At 36.2% G+C, this 19,194-nt stretch overlaps 1 pseudogene; it reads left to right on the forward strand.

Annotated features, from left to right (window-relative positions):
* Positions 1-6,509: 6,509 nt before the first annotated feature.
* On the forward strand, positions 6,510-8,068 carry LOC110302649 (serine/threonine-protein kinase RIO3 pseudogene; annotated as a pseudogene).
* Positions 8,069-19,194: the final 11,126 nt, after the last annotated feature.

Below are 19,194 nucleotides of genomic sequence, written 5' to 3' on the forward strand. Positions count from 1 at the left end.
TTATGATGAATGATCCTTCTGATGTGTTCTTGGATTAAGTTTGCTAGAATTTTTTTGATTAGTTTTGCACTGATATTCAAAAGGGGAATTGGTTTGAAGTACGCTTTCTTTGTTTTGTATTTATGTGGTTTAGGTATCAGAATAATTGTGATTTCATAGAATAAATTGAGAGGAGTACCTTCTATTTCTATTTTGTGGAATAGTTTGAGGAGAATTGGAATTAGGTCTTCTTTGAAAGTCTGATAGAACTCTGCATTAAACCCTTCTGGTCCTGGGCTTTTTGTTTTGTTTTTGTTTTTGGTTGGGAGACTATTAGTGATGGTTTCTATTTCTTTAGGTGATTTGGGACTGTTTGGGTCATTAATCTGATCCTGTTTTAAATTTGATACCTGGTATCTGTCTAGAAATTTTTCCATTTCATCCAGGTTTTCCAGTTTAGTTGAGTATAGCCTTTTGTAGTAGGATCTGATGAGGTTTTGGATTTCATCATGTTCTGTTGTTATGTCTCCGTTTTCATCTGATTTTGTTAATTAGGATTCTGTCCCTGTGCCCACCAGTTAGTCTGGCTAAGGTTTTATCTACATTGTTGATTTTCTCAAAGAACCAGCTCCTGGTTTGGTTGATTCTTTGAATAGTTCTTTTTGTTTCCACTTGGTAGATTTCAACCATGAGTTTGATCATTTCCTGCAAACTACTCCTCTTGGGTGAATTTGCTTCTTTTTGTTCTAGAGCCTGTAGGTGTGCTGTAAGGCTGCTAATGTATGCTCTCTCTAGTTTCTTTTTGGAGGCACTCAGAGCTATGAGTTCTTCTCTTAAGACTACTTTTATTGTGTCCCATAAATTTTGGTATGTTGTGACTTCCTTTTCATAAAATTCTAAAAAGTCTTTAATTTCTTTATTTCTTCCTTGACAAAGGTATCATTGAGTAGAGTGTTGTTCAACTTCCATGTGAATGTTGGCTTTCTAGTATTTATGTTGTTATTGAAGATCAGCCTTAGTCCATGGTGATCAGATAGGACGCATGGGATAATTTTAAGATTTTTGTATCTGTGGAGGCCTGCTTTGTGACCAATTATATGGTCAGTTTTGGAGAAGGTACCAGGAGGTGCTGAGAAGAAGTATATTCTTTTGTTTTAGGATAAAATGTTCTGTAGATATCTGTTAAATCCTTTTGTTTCATAACTTCTCTTAGTTTCAATGTGTCTCTGTTTAGTTTCTGTTTCCAGGATCTGTCCATTGATGAGTGTAGGGTGTTAAAGTCTCCCACTAGTATTGTGTGAGATGCAATGTGTGTTTTGAGCTTTACTATAGTTTTGTTAATGAATGTGGATGCCCTTGCATTTGGAGCATAGATATTCTGAACTGAGAGTTCATCTTGGGAGATTTTACCTTTGATGAGTACAAAATGCCTCTTGTCTTTTTTGATAACTTTTGGTTGGAAGTTGATTTTTTTTGATTGTTCAATTCCATCACCTCTTTGGTTGTGTTTTCCTGTAATTCTTTAAGGGATATTTTTCTTTCCTCTTTAAATACTTCTACCTGTTTAGCAGTGTTTTCCTGTAATTCTTTAAGGACTTCTACCTATTTATCAGTGTTCTCCTGTATTTCTTTAAGTGAGTTATTAATGTCCTTCTTAAAATCATTTACCAGCATCATGAGATATGATTTTAAATCTGAATCTTGTTTTTCGTGTGTGATGGGGTATCCAGGACTCGCTGTAGTGGGCGTACTGGGTCCTAATGATGCCAAGTTGTCTTGGTTTCTGTTAATAAGATTCTTATGTTTGCCTTTCACCATCTGGTAATCTCTGGTGTTAGATGTTCTAGCTGTCTCTGGCTGGAGTTTATTCCTTCTGTGATTTTTTTTTTTTTAGCCTCTGACAGCACTCTAATGAGTCCAACTCTCTCCTGAGTCCCAGTGGTCAGAGCACTCTCTTCAGGCAAGCTCTCCTCTGGCAGGGAAGGTGCCCAGGGGTTTGGGTCTCAGCTCTGCCTCCTGGCTGAGGATGAAGGCCTGAAGGTACTCTGTCTAAGAAGCTCTGTTGCTTCTCTAGCCCATGTGCTGTCCTGCATAGACTGGTCTCAGTGATCCCAAAATCCTGGGTTTGCTAGGGCCTGCCCAGTTAGCACCCAACATGGCAAGAGGCTAGTGCTGACTGATATGAACCCCAGATGCTGGTTGTGTGGGTTTCCTTTGACCCTGTTCCTGCTGGCACAAGGCTCTCTGGTGTTTTTTGGAACAGATTTTGTGTTCCACTTACCAGTGATCCCAAGATCCTGGGTGTGCTAGGGCCCAGTGAGGTCATGCCCAAGATTGCTTTTTGTTTTATATACATTAGTCAAGGTTCTTGAAACAAATAGAAATGATAGCCTATGTAAGGTAAATAATTTCATCACATATTTATGAAAGCTTGAGATCCATGATCTACAGTAGAAAAGGTAGTCACTCATGATAGCCAATGAGATATATTCAATTTCAAATCCAAGGACTGAAGAAGGCTCGTGGTCTCATAGAAGAAAGATGGGAAGTAGAGAAAGGGAAAGAGAAAGGAGAAAAAGACCGAGAGAAGCAGTGAGAAGGAGAAATGATAGGAAGTTAAGGAGAAGGTAAAGAGGAGAATTACCTCAATTCTCTATTATTCTCCAGATTTGTGTTGTCTTCTGGCCTTCACAGAGCCAATGAGAGTAACTGGAACAAAGATTGATCCTTTTTACTCAGTATTATTTAAGATTTAATGTCATCCAGAACATCCTGCCAGAAATACTAGAAACAACACTTCCTATATGTCAGGCCAGCCAATGGTCCAATAAGATAACATACAAAATTAATCATCAGAATTCCTTTCTCCCTGCCGAATTTTAAGAGCTAGAAACAGAAATGAAGTAGAAAACCTTGTTGTGATCGTGAGAATGAAATGGGAAATATTGCCGCTCCATTGGTTGTAACAGGATGCTAATGAAATAATTCTTCCAGACAAAGAGTAGAATCAATTTAATTTATAATTATCAGCTTTTGTCCATGTTTTTAAATTGAAGTTCCAACAATGTCAGTGAATGCAGATCTCTGATAATTCTCAAGTTTAGAAATAAAGGCTTCAGGTAAAAGAATCCTTCTACCTATTGAGAGAACGGTTCCATTCTGTCTATTGTAGAAGCAGTAGCTTCATTAAGAATATTGACTGCACTTGAGTGATAAAGAAAGCATTGTTGGGTGTTGCCTAGAAATATAGGCACATAATGAAACATTCGCATATCTAGAGTATCAGCTATGTCCTCTTGGTGACCAGATGAGTATCCTTACATCAGAGTTCCCCTCATAAACTACTCTCTATTAGAAGACACTTTCAGATAGTCTTTGGTAGGAATTAAGAAAAAAATAAAACCATAATATAACTACATTACAAGAGAAGGCCATTGTAATTTTATTGCTATAAAGTCATTCCCCTACCATAAACATCTACTTCTTTAGCATTTCATTTCTCATGGGCGCCACAAACTGAAATTGTAAACATTACTCTACTTAATCCACGACTGGAGTAAAATTAATAAATATACTTTAAAATATATGTAATCATTTCTATCAATAGCTAATAACTCAATATCACATGCAAAATATGCTTTGACATAGTATTGCTACCAAGAAAACAGGATATGTATAAGAATTTTATTCACTTTTTAAGCAGTGACAACATCTGTTCTTTGTCTTGCAAACCCTATTCACAGATCATTTCTGTAGCCACCTTAACTGGCAAACTCTAGATAATTAAAATGATTACATCATAATACTGCTGTTAGTAATTTGCCTGACCTATTCAAAACAATTTTATACCAAATAGACACCAAACTCTATTGCTTTATAGGTAAATAACTACAGATAAACAACAGATAAACACCAAACTTTACAGATAAAAAAAAATCCCATGGCTCCAGCTGTATATGTAGCAGATGATGGCCTTGTCACTCATGAATGGGAGGAGAGGACCTTGGTCCTGTGAGGGCTCAATGTACCAGTGTAGGAGAATATGAGGTTGGTAGAAGGAGTGGGTGGGTGGTGGGGAAACACCCTCATGGAAGCAAGGAGATGGGGAATGGGATAAGGGCTTTCAGAGGGGAACCAGGAAAGGAGATAACATTTGAAATGTAAATAAAGAAAATATCAAATAAAAAGAGGGGGGATTATGGTTAGTTTGTTTTTAAAAACACTCTGAATCCTGCCTATGACTGTCATTTTCTCTCCTGTACATTTAGAAGTTTTAAGGTTTTTTTTTCCTATGGATTAAGTACATGACTTGAGTAGGTAGGCATGCATCAAGTGTCACTTTATACTTCCTCTTAAATGGGTTTCTCTAAATAATTGTTGGATGAACATGAGAATGTCACCTCCACCTTTGATTTTTAAAATAGTAGTCTACCAATCTGTGGCTAAGGTAAATTTCATTAACATCTATTCAGGTCAGTGTTTCTGATAGGCTTTTTACCTGTGCACATGTCTTTCTGTAGGCACATTTTAGCCACCTTTTGTTACCTTAAAGGCCTGCGTCATCAATAATGCTTGCACAGTGTGCATTTCTCAAAAGTAGTGAGTGCCTCCCTCCAGAGCCAGAGCTAGGTTTGTTTACTTACCAGGAAGATATTTAATCAGGTTGGTTTGTAACCACTTTAAAGGATTAGAGTAGCTTTAGCTCAGGGTTTCTCACTGCGCTGAAGACTGTAAGCATCCATCTGTTTTATTTTCAACAACCCTGTGGGGTTTGTGCAATAGAAACAAGGCAAATATTAAGTGTAGGTTGCCTGCTGGGTGGTTGGCCAAGTCCTCTTGCTCTGACTTAAGAATCTCATGACTTTGCTGACTGTTAAGGTCCAGATGGTCTGAGGTTGTTTTCTAAGACACAAACCCTGACTGACACATGATTCCATGACTGTGGAAACTTACAGACCTGAGATAACTTCTAAGTAGAAATGTTCTCCAGGGTAAACAGGACTGCAAGAGCAAGGAATTGCTGAAGAAGGAATTCAGAAAATATGATAAACAGGTCATAAGGACTGTTGGTTCTACCCTTGCTTTTAGTGCTTTCTTAAGTTAGCTATGAAAAGTGTTGTTCATTCCTGAAGGGAAAATAGAGTCCTGTGTTTCTATCTATCAGTGCTTTTCTTCCTGGGTAACTGTGCTGCCCACTACTGTACAAACAAACTCTGTACAGCAGCAAACTCAAGTTTGTGGCAGCCTTAATTACTTGCTCATAACCGGAGTACATTTTTATTCCTCCTAAGATATAAACATCAGTAAAACATTGTAATAAGTGTGAAAAGATGGGCTTTTAGAGGTATTTATTTTCTTACAAAACAGTTCTATAACATGGACATTATGTTAACATTTCAAAGTTAACGATACCTGAAATTTCAGATGAAGATTTGGAATGTGTTCATATTTTACTCAATTCAAGCATGTAAAATTTAATGCTAAAAATGTTTCTAAATTTTAACAAAGTATTTAGTTTAATCCGTAAATAGCAAACTGTGTTTAAAAAATTTTAAGACAAAATACAAGTCACAAACTAAGTTGGCATATTGATCTTTAAACTTATCTATACAGGTTAACTCTGTGAGCTCAGTAAATATTCCTAAAATTATTACTATAGTTATAGTTATAGGATATATCAGGAATATTTCATTACTGACCTCAAACATAGAAATAATAGATATATTAGGTCAGTAATAGTTATCTACATGGCTATATTTAAAATATAAATGTTGTAAATATCTGTTCCCAGAAAAGGATAAACCATAAATTTTGGTGTAAAAATATAACTTATTTCACATAGAACTAACATAAATAAACCTTTAGTTCACAAAATGACAGTAGTCATAATGAAGAGGAAATACTAAAAAGAATTGAAATTAATTATAATGTAGAAGAATAAAATATATAATAGCTGCATTTACTTCTTACCATGTGTCATCTGATTCAAAATGCAGATGGGTATCTTCTTAGAAGAGGCAACTAAATTGAAATAAAAGGTTACTGCATATTAACAAGAATAAACATAATCTGTTGATTTTCACTCCCGATTTCTAATCCATTTGACTGTCATCATATCTCATGTAATGTTCAGGCACACCTGCCCCTGAGGTCCTTGATTTCTACTGTTTAGTAGTTAATGGGACATCCATAGCAAGTTGAAAAATACCTACACTACTAAGCTTTCATTTAATTTTGTTTATTTGAAGCAAGGTCTTGAACCACAGCTGTGGCTATACTCAAACTCCAGCTCCTCTGAGTCAAGGTCTATATCATGTACAGCTTTTGGGTTGATTTTTTTTTAATGAATATCGAGTGTAATCTGTGTTTATTCAGCTGTCTAACTCATATTTTAGATTAACTCTATTTTAAAGTAAGCGTTGGGCGCTGCCACCATCTGACACCTCACCTCCAGCACCAGCAGTGGGTTGCCCGTGCCCGTGGAGTCCTTTTTTCCTCTTGTCACCTCTCCTCCCTGCCTTCTTCCCCGAATGGATCTGGTCGGAGTGTCTTCGCCTGAGCCAGGGTCCGCAGCAGCTTGGGGACCCAGTAAGTGCCCATGGGCTACCCCTCAAAACACAGTATCCTGTTCACTGACTGAAGTGATGAGTGAGGAGCTGGCTAAAGAGCTGCAGTTGGAAGAAGAAGCGGCTGCTTTCCCTGAAGTTGTTGTTGCTGAAGGACCATTCATTTCTGGAGAAAACATTGACACTTCCAGCGACCTAATGCTGGCTCAGATGCTACAGATGGAATTTGACAGAGAATATGATGCACAGCTTAGGTGTAAAGAAAAGAAGTTCAACAGTGATAGCAAAGTTTCCATTTCATTTGAAAACTATCGCAGAGTTAATCCTTTTGAAGACAGTGACTGCTCTGAAGACGAGGTTGACTGGCAGGACACTCGAGACGATCCCTACAGACCAGCAAAGCCAATTTCTACTTCCAAAAAGGGTTTTATTGGAAAAGGAAAAGACATCACCACCAATCATGATGAATTAGTATGTAGAAGAAAGAACACAGCAAGAATGAAAAGTTTTGTCCCTGACTTTCAGGTAGGGGATGGAATTGGAATGGATTTGAAACTATCCAACCACGTTTTTAATGCCTTAAAACAACACGCCTACTCAGAAGAACTTCAGAGTGCCCATCTCCATGAGAAGAAGGAATATTCTACAGCCAAAAAAGCAGTTGATCCTAAGACACGATTACTTATGTATAAAATGGTCAACTCTGGAAAGTTGGAGACAACCACTGGCTGTATTAGTACAGGAAAGGAACCTGTTGTCTTTCATGCATATGGAGGGAGCCTGGAGGACAAAAAGGAAGATGGTAAAGCTATACCAACAGAATGTGCCATCAAGGTATTTAAAACAACCCTTAATGAGTTTAAGAATCGTGACAAATACATTAAAGATGATTTCAGGTTTAAAGATCGCTTCAGTAAACTAAATCCAAGTAAGATCATCCGCATGTGGGCAGAGAAAGAAATGCACAATCTTACAAGAATGCAGAAGGCTGGAATTCCTTGTCCAACAGTTGTAGTGCTTAAGAAGCACATGTCAGTTTTGTCTTTCATTGGCCATGATCAAGTTCCAGCCCCTAAATTAAAAGAAGTAAAGCTTAGTAATGAAGAAATGAAAGATGCCTACTATCAGACTCTCAATTTGATGCAGCAATTATATAAGGAATGTACCCTTGTGCATGCTGATCTCAGCAAGTATAACATGTTGTGGCATTCTGGAAAGGTCTGGTTGATTGATGTCAGTCAGTCGGTAAAACCAACTCATCCATGGCCTGGAGTTCTTATTCCGTGACTGTAGGAATGTTTCACAGTTCTTCCAGGAAGGACGAGTAAGAGAAGTCCTTAATGAACGGGAGCTCTTCAATGCTGTTTCTGGCCTGAACAATCTCCGCAGACAATGAAGCTGATTTCGTAGCTGAGATAGAATCTTTGGAGAAGATGAATGAAGATCACGTTCAGAAGAATGGGAGGAAAGCAGCCTCGTTTCTGAAAGATGATGGAAGCCCACCTGTGCTGTCTGTGGAATAGTACAACGGTGACAGACTGCAGCTGCCATAGCCAACGAGTGTAGGTGGCCTGACATACCAAAGAAGGAGTGGACTGAGCTGCTTTTGGCTTCTCACTTGTGACCCACGTGCAAGATGTGTGCAATTTTTAACTCGTCATTGAAAGAATAAAATGTCACTACCTCTCATCTTAAAAAATAAAAAGTAAGCGTTGTAAAGAAATAGTTTCTTTCTATATAAATGGTGCAGTAAATAGTTCATGAAACCATTTATAATTTGTTTTATATTTTGGAGCATAAGGCCATTTTGTGACATTAATTTCACATTATAAAAGTGATTTAATTTATAATTTCTTTTTTTGTTGTTTTGTTTTTGTTTTTGTTTTTGTTTTTGTTTTTGTTTTTGTTTTTGTTTTTCGAGACAGGGTTTCTCTGTATAGCCCTGGCTGTTCTGGAGCTCACTTTGTAGACCAGGCTGGCCTCGAACTCAGAAATCTGCCTGCCTCTGCCTCCCGAGTGCTGGGATTAAAGGCTTGCGCCACCACGCCCAGATAATTTATAATTTCTAAGACACAAATAAATAAATAAACATAGAATGAGAAATTTCTCCAAAAGTGTTCATTGAGTACATAATGGTTTAGCCATTCTTCAAAACCACTAAATTTTTGAATACTTTCAAATTGGTTGAGATTTCCCTTTTATTTTAGATTGATTTTTATTTTATTTTATACATTGATTTTTATTTTATTTTATATGTATGAATTCTTGATTGCATGATTTATGTGCCCCACATACATACTATAATGTAGAAGTTATAATAAAGCATCAAGCTCCCTGGAGATGCCTACATGTGGCAGCTGAAAACTGAAGTTTGGTCCTCAGTCAGAGTAATAATATTATTAAACACTGAGTTATCTTTCAGTTGCTTGTTTCTCTTCTCTTCTCTCTCTCTCTCTCTCTCTCTCTCTCTCTCTCTCTCTCTCACACACACACACACACACACACACACATCATTCATATACATATATCCAAGAATGAAAAACAGTCTGTTTTATAGAATGTATATCAATATCATTTTATAACAGTCTTAAGTTTACAATTAGTAACAAATCTTTGCTGAATTTGGCTGCCCTCAAGACAAAGCTACATTGCATTTGTCATTTCTCATTTTTATGACCATATTTCAAAACAATCGTAATGAAAATAAGAATTGTTTTAGCTCGTGTTTCGGAAGTTGCTGCATGACTTTTGGGATTTCCCCAAAGAGGAAGAGTCTCAAAGTCAAGGGCTTATGTTGGGACACTGACTGTTGGTGGAGACAGACACTAGGGGCTGGATTCACTTTTCTACAGAGTGCCCCTACTGATCAGTTTCCTTTATATCAGTTCCCTTCGAGTCATTTCCAATTCTTCCAGAGACACCACCAAATTATGGATTTATTAGTTCATCTAATGTTGAGATCAGAACCCTCTAATTATCCAAAAGACCCGCCTTTGAGTAGTACTTTGTATGAGCTGTCGAGGGCTATTTTATATCTATGCAATAAATATACAATTAATCCGAAATCCAAATCTGAAATGGTACAAAAATTTAAAAGCTTTAAGTATTGACACATTGTTTCTACCACAAGTGAAAAATCCTTAGATGACCAAAAGGGATCACAAGATTAATCAAAACATTGTATGCAATAACTTCAATTATATAGTATATGGGATATGGGAAATAAATTAGTTTTATGTTAAAGCTTGAGTCTCATCCTTAAGATTTCACATTATGTATATGCAAATATTATAATCTTTGGAACACGAGCACAGGTCTTCAAATTAAGATGACTCAACTGAAAATAGAAAATGACTACTTTATCAGAACTTCCAGTTTTATCCATGGACTATTCTTTGCATTGCATTTAGGCAAAAAAAAAAAAATAGATAATAATTTTCCACCACTATGTTTAGGTATAAATGATATTGTAACTTCATCTTTTGTTTCTTAGTAATATTTAGGAAGAGCTGAGGGATATTTCAATACACTACAATTGCAAAAGCAAGGGGGGGATTATTGTCGCTTAAAATATTGTTCATAACAGTGAAAAGAAATCAAAAGAAAACAAAAGTAAATATACAAAACTCCCAAAGCTAGAATCAGTCTATATATTAATGCTACATTTTTACCAACATTTTGCATGTGTTCTCTAAGTTTGAAAGTCATTTGAAACAAAAAAGCTTTTTTTCTTTAGATGATGCAAACCAACATTTTCGTCAGTTTAAGAGAGGAAAAAAATACATCCATATTTTCATATTAAAAAAAGGTTACTATTAGAGGTGATTTTAAAATACTCATTTGAGCCGATCTATCATAGTTTCAGTGATGTCAACTGGAGTAAAGTGACATGCCATGTCAATCTATACTCCTAAAGGCTGAAACCAAGAAGTGTTCATGAAAATTTCAAGTGACATTGACCAACTGGGTTAATTGATGTAGGGAATTTGGGACACTTTGTGAGTCATTTTTGTAGAGAGGTGTTAATGTTCTTTTTGCCCCTCTCTTTAGCAGACTTCATTACCGATCACATGAAAGTCAATCTTCTGAATGCTACTTCTTGGCCCAAAGCTCATATCAGATAAATTAGAATGAAGACTGGTCTGGATATACAGAATAGGATAAAGGATTACTGCACTTCTCATAAAGAAACAATGCTCAAAAATAATCGCAGGGGGTGCTTGTTGCCTTTGAGTATCTCTTTAGTGACTTCTGAATTCTGGTAGCAAAAAATTTCAAGTTTCATAAAATTTTGTTTTTCTTCTGCTCCAAGTTCTGTCTCCAATAAATTCTTCATTTCTGCTAAGCATGCTCACACCTCTGCTCAGCTGTTCAAATCACACAAGAGGAATTCACTGTTGTAGGCTTAGGACTCCAATACCAACTGGTCACCAGGTGTAGCTGATTTTGCTGTCAGATAAATTTCAAATTGTGTTTACTTGATCTCTCTGTACCCTAGGAAATATGTTTTTGCGGGTTTTGCCTTAATATCTCATAACAGAGTCAGATTATACCGGGGAATAATTTTACCTTCAAGCTTGTTTGCATTGGTGCATCTGTCCTTCTTCCTTTACTTGCATAATTCTTATGTCACCAAATATATGTTCCTGTAGGAACATCTGAAAACCTCCAGTTACTGTATTTCTCTTAGAATCCCAGTGGAATATACACTAATACTAATAGTAATTTAGAATGTAATTTTCTGTTTATCAGTTTACACATTTCCTTTTAGCTCATCAAGTATACATGGAGGTAAGATTATCTGCCCTGCATCACAAATGTTCCCTTGATACATGTAATGTACCTGTCTAATACCTGAGCAACAGTGATTCTATTTCTTCCTTTGATTTTTTATACTATGTGATTACATCAAAATATACATATCTCTAAATGTAATTAGGAATATTGGATTAAATATTATGCTTAAGCTAATATCTCTTTTAACTAGATATATAATAAATTCAATGCCCAATTAGTCTATGATAGTCATCTTCTCAGAGTATTAATTTAATTAATTTGAAAGTTTCTAATAAGTATTAATTTACACGACTTCAAAGCATTTTTATTTACATGACACAATTTCTTGTGCCTATATGTAGATAATCAGTTTATTATCTGATCATCATATATCTTAATGATCCCTCATAGGTTTATTGAAAATATCAATGTATGAAATGTGAAAATAGATGTTCTTCTCTGTTAAATATTCTTCTTAAACTCTGTATTTGATAGTTCATGCTAGAAATGTAAATAAAGCAAAAGAGTTGTACTTCTCCATTTTAAAGTTAAACATGTGAGAGAATATTTCTTACCTTCAAATCTCATGTACTTTAAAATGTGACTTTCTAATGTTTTAACAATAAATGTGCAATAAAATGTATTGCTGTGACCATCTGGAAAGGTATTTAGAAAAGAAATGAAGAAATGAGTGAGCATATTTATAAGGATTCAAGACAAATGAAACAAATAGGAACGGAAAATATCACTGAATACATACAGGGAGAAATGGAGAAAGCCGGATGTTAGGAGTACTTGCGAAACACACAGGGCGTAAATATCAGAAAATTTTAAAGATGAACTGAATCAGAGGCTTCTTGCTGTGTGCTCACATGACACCTGTGTCTGGGTATATATGTGATAGCAAAGGAAAATACTACATATCCAAAGAGAGCATATTGAAAACTCTCAATAAATGAAAGTAATTATTTTACTTTGAAATGAGTATTAAAATTTGATTAATGAAGAAGACCAAACAATTTTCTTCTTAAATGTCTTTGTTCGTAATATGTTGTGCCATTATATTATCTGTAAATTTTAGGAGAAAATGTGGAACTTTGGGTTGCTAATAACCTTGGAATGGGTATAGTATAGTAAAACTAGCGTTCTTCCGTAGCTGTGGCTGAACTAGTTTAGTGATTTAACTTGATTGAACAAATTTGTTCCTTATAGACAGAAGAAGTGCATGGGCTTGAAGTCATCGTGGCTGACAGTCCTGAGACAGAAAAGATGCTGGGATTTCTATTGTGGAAAATGTGCTGTACACAGAAGTAGCTTTCAAAGTACTTCAATGAAAGGAAACTTCCCAGTCAAATTCAGGCAGTCTATTCTTCTCAGAGCAACCAGACAAAATTAAGGTCATGATCTACAGCATCAGTCTATGTCTGGTCTGATTGGAGCCAGCTAGATCTGCCATGGAGAATGGCCCCTCACTTGCTGATTTTGAAGACAAGAATAAAAGATGGCAGTTCAAGGATCTTTACTTCTATTGGTGACTTTCTTTCCTAGTAAAAGTGTCTTTCAGAAAAATTCACACTTTACAATGACATATCATTGAATGCAGTTATTCTTAGAGGAGAAAATGTACTTCCTTTTTCAGTTCTACCCACCTCCAGATGGGAAGAACATTCCTCAGCCACATCATCAATACCTACTCCCTACCCCAATACCTTCTCAATAATCTTTCCCTCATATTTTCAATCTATTAACCATTTCTTTTCCCTTAATTTCCAACATTTTATATTTCATAAGATCAGCATGCTCTATTTTCATTATTTTTATTAAACATATTTATTCTTTTTACAAACCAATATCTTCTCCCACAAGTCCTACCCTCATTCCTCTTATCCCTTCTCTTTTAAGAAGGGGAAGCTCCCTCAGTGGGTGTCAAGCCCTAACCTGCACATCAAATCACTGAGGGAGTAGGCACTTCTTCTCCCACTGAGGCCAGTCAAGGCTGTCCATTTAGGGGTATGGCATTTACAGGCTTGCCAGCAGGCAGCCAACAGACTCAGAGACAGCACCTGCTCCAGTTTTTTGAGGGACCTGAACATTTAACTTTGATAATAAGAAGTTTTCAAGTTCTCAGCCATGGTCTGTCTCTAACACAGCAATATTATCATTCTAACATCTGCTCCTAATATCCACATATTTACATATGTTTTAATGTAGGCTTTGTTTCCTCAGCCATAACACAAAGCATTGTTACCTGAAACTAAAGTAGCAAATGTTAGAAATAACCTCTGTTTACAGTCAAGGGTCAAAATATCCTAGTGATATGATATACACCAAAGATTTAATTCAATTTTCATGCATTGTCTAGTAATTGCACCTAGAAGATGCATCTCAAAGTTTCATGTGTTGTAGTGGTGAGTTTGTGGCTACTCCATTTTGAACTCCCAGTGGATAGCACCTGTGAACCTGACCAGTATACACACACACACACACACACACACACACTCACACTCACACTAGCTTATTTTTTAAATGCCTTGTCCAACTCAAAGGCTGGGCACTCCTAAACTTTTCCCTCATACCACAGGCCCAGTTGGGGAAGTGACCAATGGCCACTTCCCTGAAATCTCACATGGCTGGTTGGCTTTATCTCTGCTGCTCCTGCATTCCATCCTTCTTCCCTGAGTCTTGGTGATTCTGTATCTCTTCCCTGCTGTGTCTTATCCCATGCAACTCTTAACAGTCCTGCCCCCATCTACCTTTGCCCAACCATCAGCCACTGGCATCTTTATTGATTGATCAAAAACCAATTGGTGATAAGGACCTTTAGCATTTGGGCATACAGATTCAAGTGAGCTTGAATCAAAACATTAGAACCAATTTCTAACAGTGTGCGTTAGAATGATAACATTATACTAATCATAAAACCATAATTTGATTATCATTTAAATTCCATAGGATTTTACTTATGTCTTGGTCATTAATACTAATATATACTTATATGTATACTTTGAGATGCATCTTCTAGGTGCAATTACTAGACAATGCATGAAAATTGAATTAAATCTTTGGTCAATATACTTTATGACATAGGCAGAAATGTTTGCTGAGCACTCTGTAAACTGTTTTACTGATATTCAATGTTGAAGTTTATATATATATATATATATATATATATAATTTATTCTATATATATTATATTATATTTATAGAGCTTCTCTTGTGTTACCCAACATTGCTCCAGCTTTGAGGTTTCTTTGAAATTTCATGTTCACTATCTACTAGGTAAATAATCAACTCTTAATAACCATAGGTAGATTCTACAGTGAGGAGGCTGCTGTATTCATCCAGCTGCTGTCATATTACCCTGAATGTTGAATAACTCATCATTTAATTGTGTGTGTGTGTGTGTGTGTGTGTCTGCAACATTATTCTTGGAGAGATATAAACAAATTACTACTCACCCAAGTTAGGAAACCAATAACAATCAAATTAAGGATACTACCTATGACCAAGTTAGTAAACCAATGAATTCTAGTGGGCTTACTTACATAAGTGTGAGTGATGGATTATTTACAGGAAAAATAATGGATCAATGATAGCCACATCACTGAAAGTTCACCCTTTCAGCAGTGAGAATTCAAAAGATGCTGGAAATGTGAGTCATGATACAGAATATGTATGTTAAGGGTGTTTATTCTTTTTCCCAGCAACTCAGTTGGTCTGAGCACCTACAAGGATGCCTAGCTAGTCTCTGCTTCTTTTAGGTGACTCAGCTGGTCTCTGCCTCTGTTAGTTCAGCTTCTCCAATAATCTTCCAAGCAGCTTAGCCAATATGCGACTCACTCTTTGTAGTGTTTACTGCTAATCTACAATTGAAGAACAAGGAGTTAATGAATCTCAATCTTTTCAGATATTTCTGTGTATCTCTGAGTTGCTCATGGCCTGAGCTTAAGTAGCTTCCTTGCAGAATAAAAGGTTTCATCTCCCTTGAGAACATTCTCTATCTTGCATCAGGATTCCTCAAAGATGAAATGGTTTGTCTCAGAGGCAAATGCTATACAACAGTATGTGCAGGTGCTCTTCGAGTCCAGAAGATATCAGAGATAACCTGGAACTGGAGCTACTGTCAAACTCCAGTCCCTTGTATGAGCAGTACACAACCTTAGCTGCTGAATATCTGTCCAACCTTGTCATCCATGCAGTTGTAGCTTTTGTTGACTATGCATCCCTTAGAGATTCAGATCCTGGCTGATTATCTATCTTACTTCCATTTTTAAGGTGCAGTGAGAAGAATAAACATGTTATCCATGAAAATGATGTTTAAAGGTAAGATAAATTAGATTGTTTATCTAGTAGCTGGTGAACATGAAATTTCAAAGAAACCTTAGCACAGGAGGAATTTAGGATAATACAAGAGAAGGTCAACTTAAGAGAAGAATTGCATAACTTCAAAATCAAAAGACAGTAAAACAAAAATTCATTGTGCTAAGCAGTCATTTCTGCACATGCCATGCATGATGTTGGGTTCCAGAGTAATATTAATAAACACAACAAATAAATAATTCAATGAGTATTATTTATTTAATGATCATGCTATAAAATACAGCTTAGTATTAAGATATTAATTGTGCTCTTGAGTATTATCCTTTTTTGTTTTTTTGGGTTTTTTGTTTTGTTTTGTTTTTTGTTTTTAGAACAGAAATATCTTGAAATGTTCTTAGAATCTTCTTTTATGCTAGTTGGTAATATATATGCAATTAACAATGTGAATGTATGTAAATTACTTTAGCTAGACATTGCTTATTTGGTGATTATGTAGTTGAAATAACTCTAAAAGAATTGTCTTCTTGGAGTTAATTTATACCAAGTAATATGGACCAAGTATTAGAATAGTAGCAGTGCCATTTCGGCATCATTCCAACTTTTCACTCATTCAGCATCTAATCATAAAGGACTCACACTTTGCCCAGCATGCAGTGTATTAGGTCCTGAGGATACAATGCTAGACAAACAAATTATTCCCACCTTCTTAGAACTTTTGTATCAAAGACAGAAACACAAACATATGTGTTAAATCTCATATCATATGACCTGTAAAGACACAGGATGAACAAATTCAATTAACTTTTGGGGTTTGTTAATGATAGGGAACGTAGCATAAACTGAAATGAGAATAAAGTGGTCATTTGAAATTATCTTCCCTTATATACCCATAACAACTTTCCTTCAACTCCATGTGCTATTATTAAAAATGCAATATATTTATTTAGTACTACCTGTATGTTCTGTATAAAAGGATCGAATAGAGCATGGTAGCCATTTTTCAAGAAGCAGTACAAAGAATAAACATGTTATGCTGAAGAGGTCAGCTCTGGAACTTTGGAAAATTCCACCAGACCCTTCCCCTCCTGGAAAAGAAAGGTCATAGAGCACAGAGGCACCCCTCCCCTCCAGAAGGGAGAGGCTAATTACATTCCTCAGACTACAGTGGGACCAACCTCTGACTACCTGCAGATAAGGAAAGCCCTGAACATGGTAGACACATTCTTCAGGGATGACAGATCATTACCCTGCCCACCCCCTCCCCCACCTCCACCCCTGCAGACAAGGAAAGCCCTTGCTACCTCAGTCCTTTAAGGACCAATCAGTTTAAAAGTCACACTGTTCTGCCAAACATATTGTGCCTAGTGGCTGTTGCTCTATTTTACCCCAGAAAGCTGTATAAAATCTGGTCTAATAGGCTGCCCCAATTTGCTGCCTCCCCTTAAGGTGCAGGATGACTCCGGTGCACTGGAACAATAAATTCATCTTGCTTTTGGATCAAACCACGGCTCCATTTTGTTCACTCAGGGGTCCCTGGTAAGCTAAGGGCATAGAAAAAGATTAGTGGTAAGTTGATAGTATGATCAATACAAGAACAATGGGAAGAGGAAAAGATCATACCTGAAGTTTAATGGTCCTGGTGGTTAATTCCTTTCAGAAAGTTTAAATATTTTAAATACCCCTTACTTGCCTTTGATATAGGGTAGTTTTGAGCAGAGTCAAGGAAAACTCTTATTCGTGTGTGTGTGTGTGTGTGTGTGTGTGTGTTTTACAGGTCTCATGAGGAAGGTTTATTAAAAGGCACAGTACAGAGGTAGCCTCTGGAAGACAGGAGAGCATGAGCAAAGGGACTTGCACTCCTTGTAACAGGAGTGACAATGTTGTCTCTTGGGCAACTAAAGATGAGGTGTGTTGTGGGTAGGTCTCTCGAAAGCTGGTTATAAAGATGCTTGATTGTCCCAGAATCACTTTCCGTGTTCCATGGATGTGGTTAATTGCCAGCGTTGCTGGTTCTGTTGAGAAACAAGCAAGTTTAGAAACTAAGGATGGTAAAGCTGTAGTAAAATCTGCAAACCTTGTTCTACTGAGATTGCAAAAAGGCTTATCTCACAGTAGGGTGGGGGATGGCACTTGGGGTCTAGCTTCTGGACCACGGAAAATTTGATGAAAATATTGCCACATTGGTTAATGAGAATTCAAAACACATTTCTTCATCATCCTGGAGTTTGATCCCTTTGGCACTGTTTGTTTACTTCAAATTTCCAGTTTACTTCAATTCAGGAATTGCTTTATCAGGAATTATTTAGATTTATTATTTTTATAATATAATAGTAAACATATTAAAATTATTGAAAAATATCTATTAGAACATTACATGTCTTATACATTTATGCTATTGAAAGATTTCTACATTTGGCTGGAAATGGAAATTAGCTTACTCTTTTAAAATGATTAATAAACTATATATAAAAATGTACAAATAATAATAGTTCCCATATTCAATTTTAGCCCATTTTCCCTTACTTATCACAAATGTCGATGATGATGATGATGATGATGATGAAGAGGAACTGCTTGCACAACCTTGATCAAACTTGAGACATAGTAAGTGTATTGTGAAACCTTTTCATGTGCAGTTTTTAGCTAGATTAGTAATCTGGAACTTAGTTCTAGGGACGTATTAGAGTTGCTTATTGAAAGTGTCAGAGAACAACAAGTAATACTTAAGATTCAGAACTGTGAATAACTTGTAGTAAAGTGATTCTCTGTCTTTATATTAAATTCTGTCAGACACATTTTAAGTTTTATATATTGCTTACCCACATTTTCTCATCTTTTTACAATGACCATGTGGATTACATATTAAACTTTATTATCTCCATATTGTGATGTCAGTAAAAAAATGGAAATCCTTTTAATTTCTTGTTTTTCCTATATCTACCAAACCACCTATTGCTACAAATAGGCATGTATAAAGTGTGTGGTTAATTCTCTTTCACTTAATATGTGTAATTTGCATAATTAACTGTGGCTTAAAACACATAATAATTGCTTCATCATTTCCTTTATACCATTGTCTCTGAGAGCACCCGCTGATCTTAACAAGCCTCAGGAATCATGGCCGTGTGCCCTCAGTGCTGATCAGCATCACCCAGTCCATTACAGGCCTATTATCTTTACAGCATAAATAATGCTGCTCACACACAGAAGAGTCTTGCATAGAATACTAATCGTCCTGCTTAGAAAACCTGTAGGGCAACAGTGACCCAGGGCACTGCCCAGGTGTCTATTTCAAGTTTGAAAATGGATGAGAGAACAGTTTTCAAATAAATGCCTCACTTTTATGACTTAGTCAATAGAGACAACTGTGTATCCCAAATCAATTTGTTTATCTTATTTTAGCCTAATCCAAATAAGTGTGTTTTTTAATCTCACATATGCAAGTGAGATAGTTAACATTTTACACAGGAAAATAACTTCAAGATTCATAAGTTAGAATATAACTATATTGTATTTTTATAGATAGACATATGCACACTTGGAGAATGCAGAA

This window comes from Mus caroli, unplaced genomic scaffold (assembly GCF_978045245.1).
Source record: "Mus caroli unplaced genomic scaffold, Mus_caroli_1 scaffold_1, whole genome shotgun sequence".
NCBI lineage: Eukaryota > Metazoa > Chordata > Mammalia > Rodentia > Muridae > Mus > Mus caroli.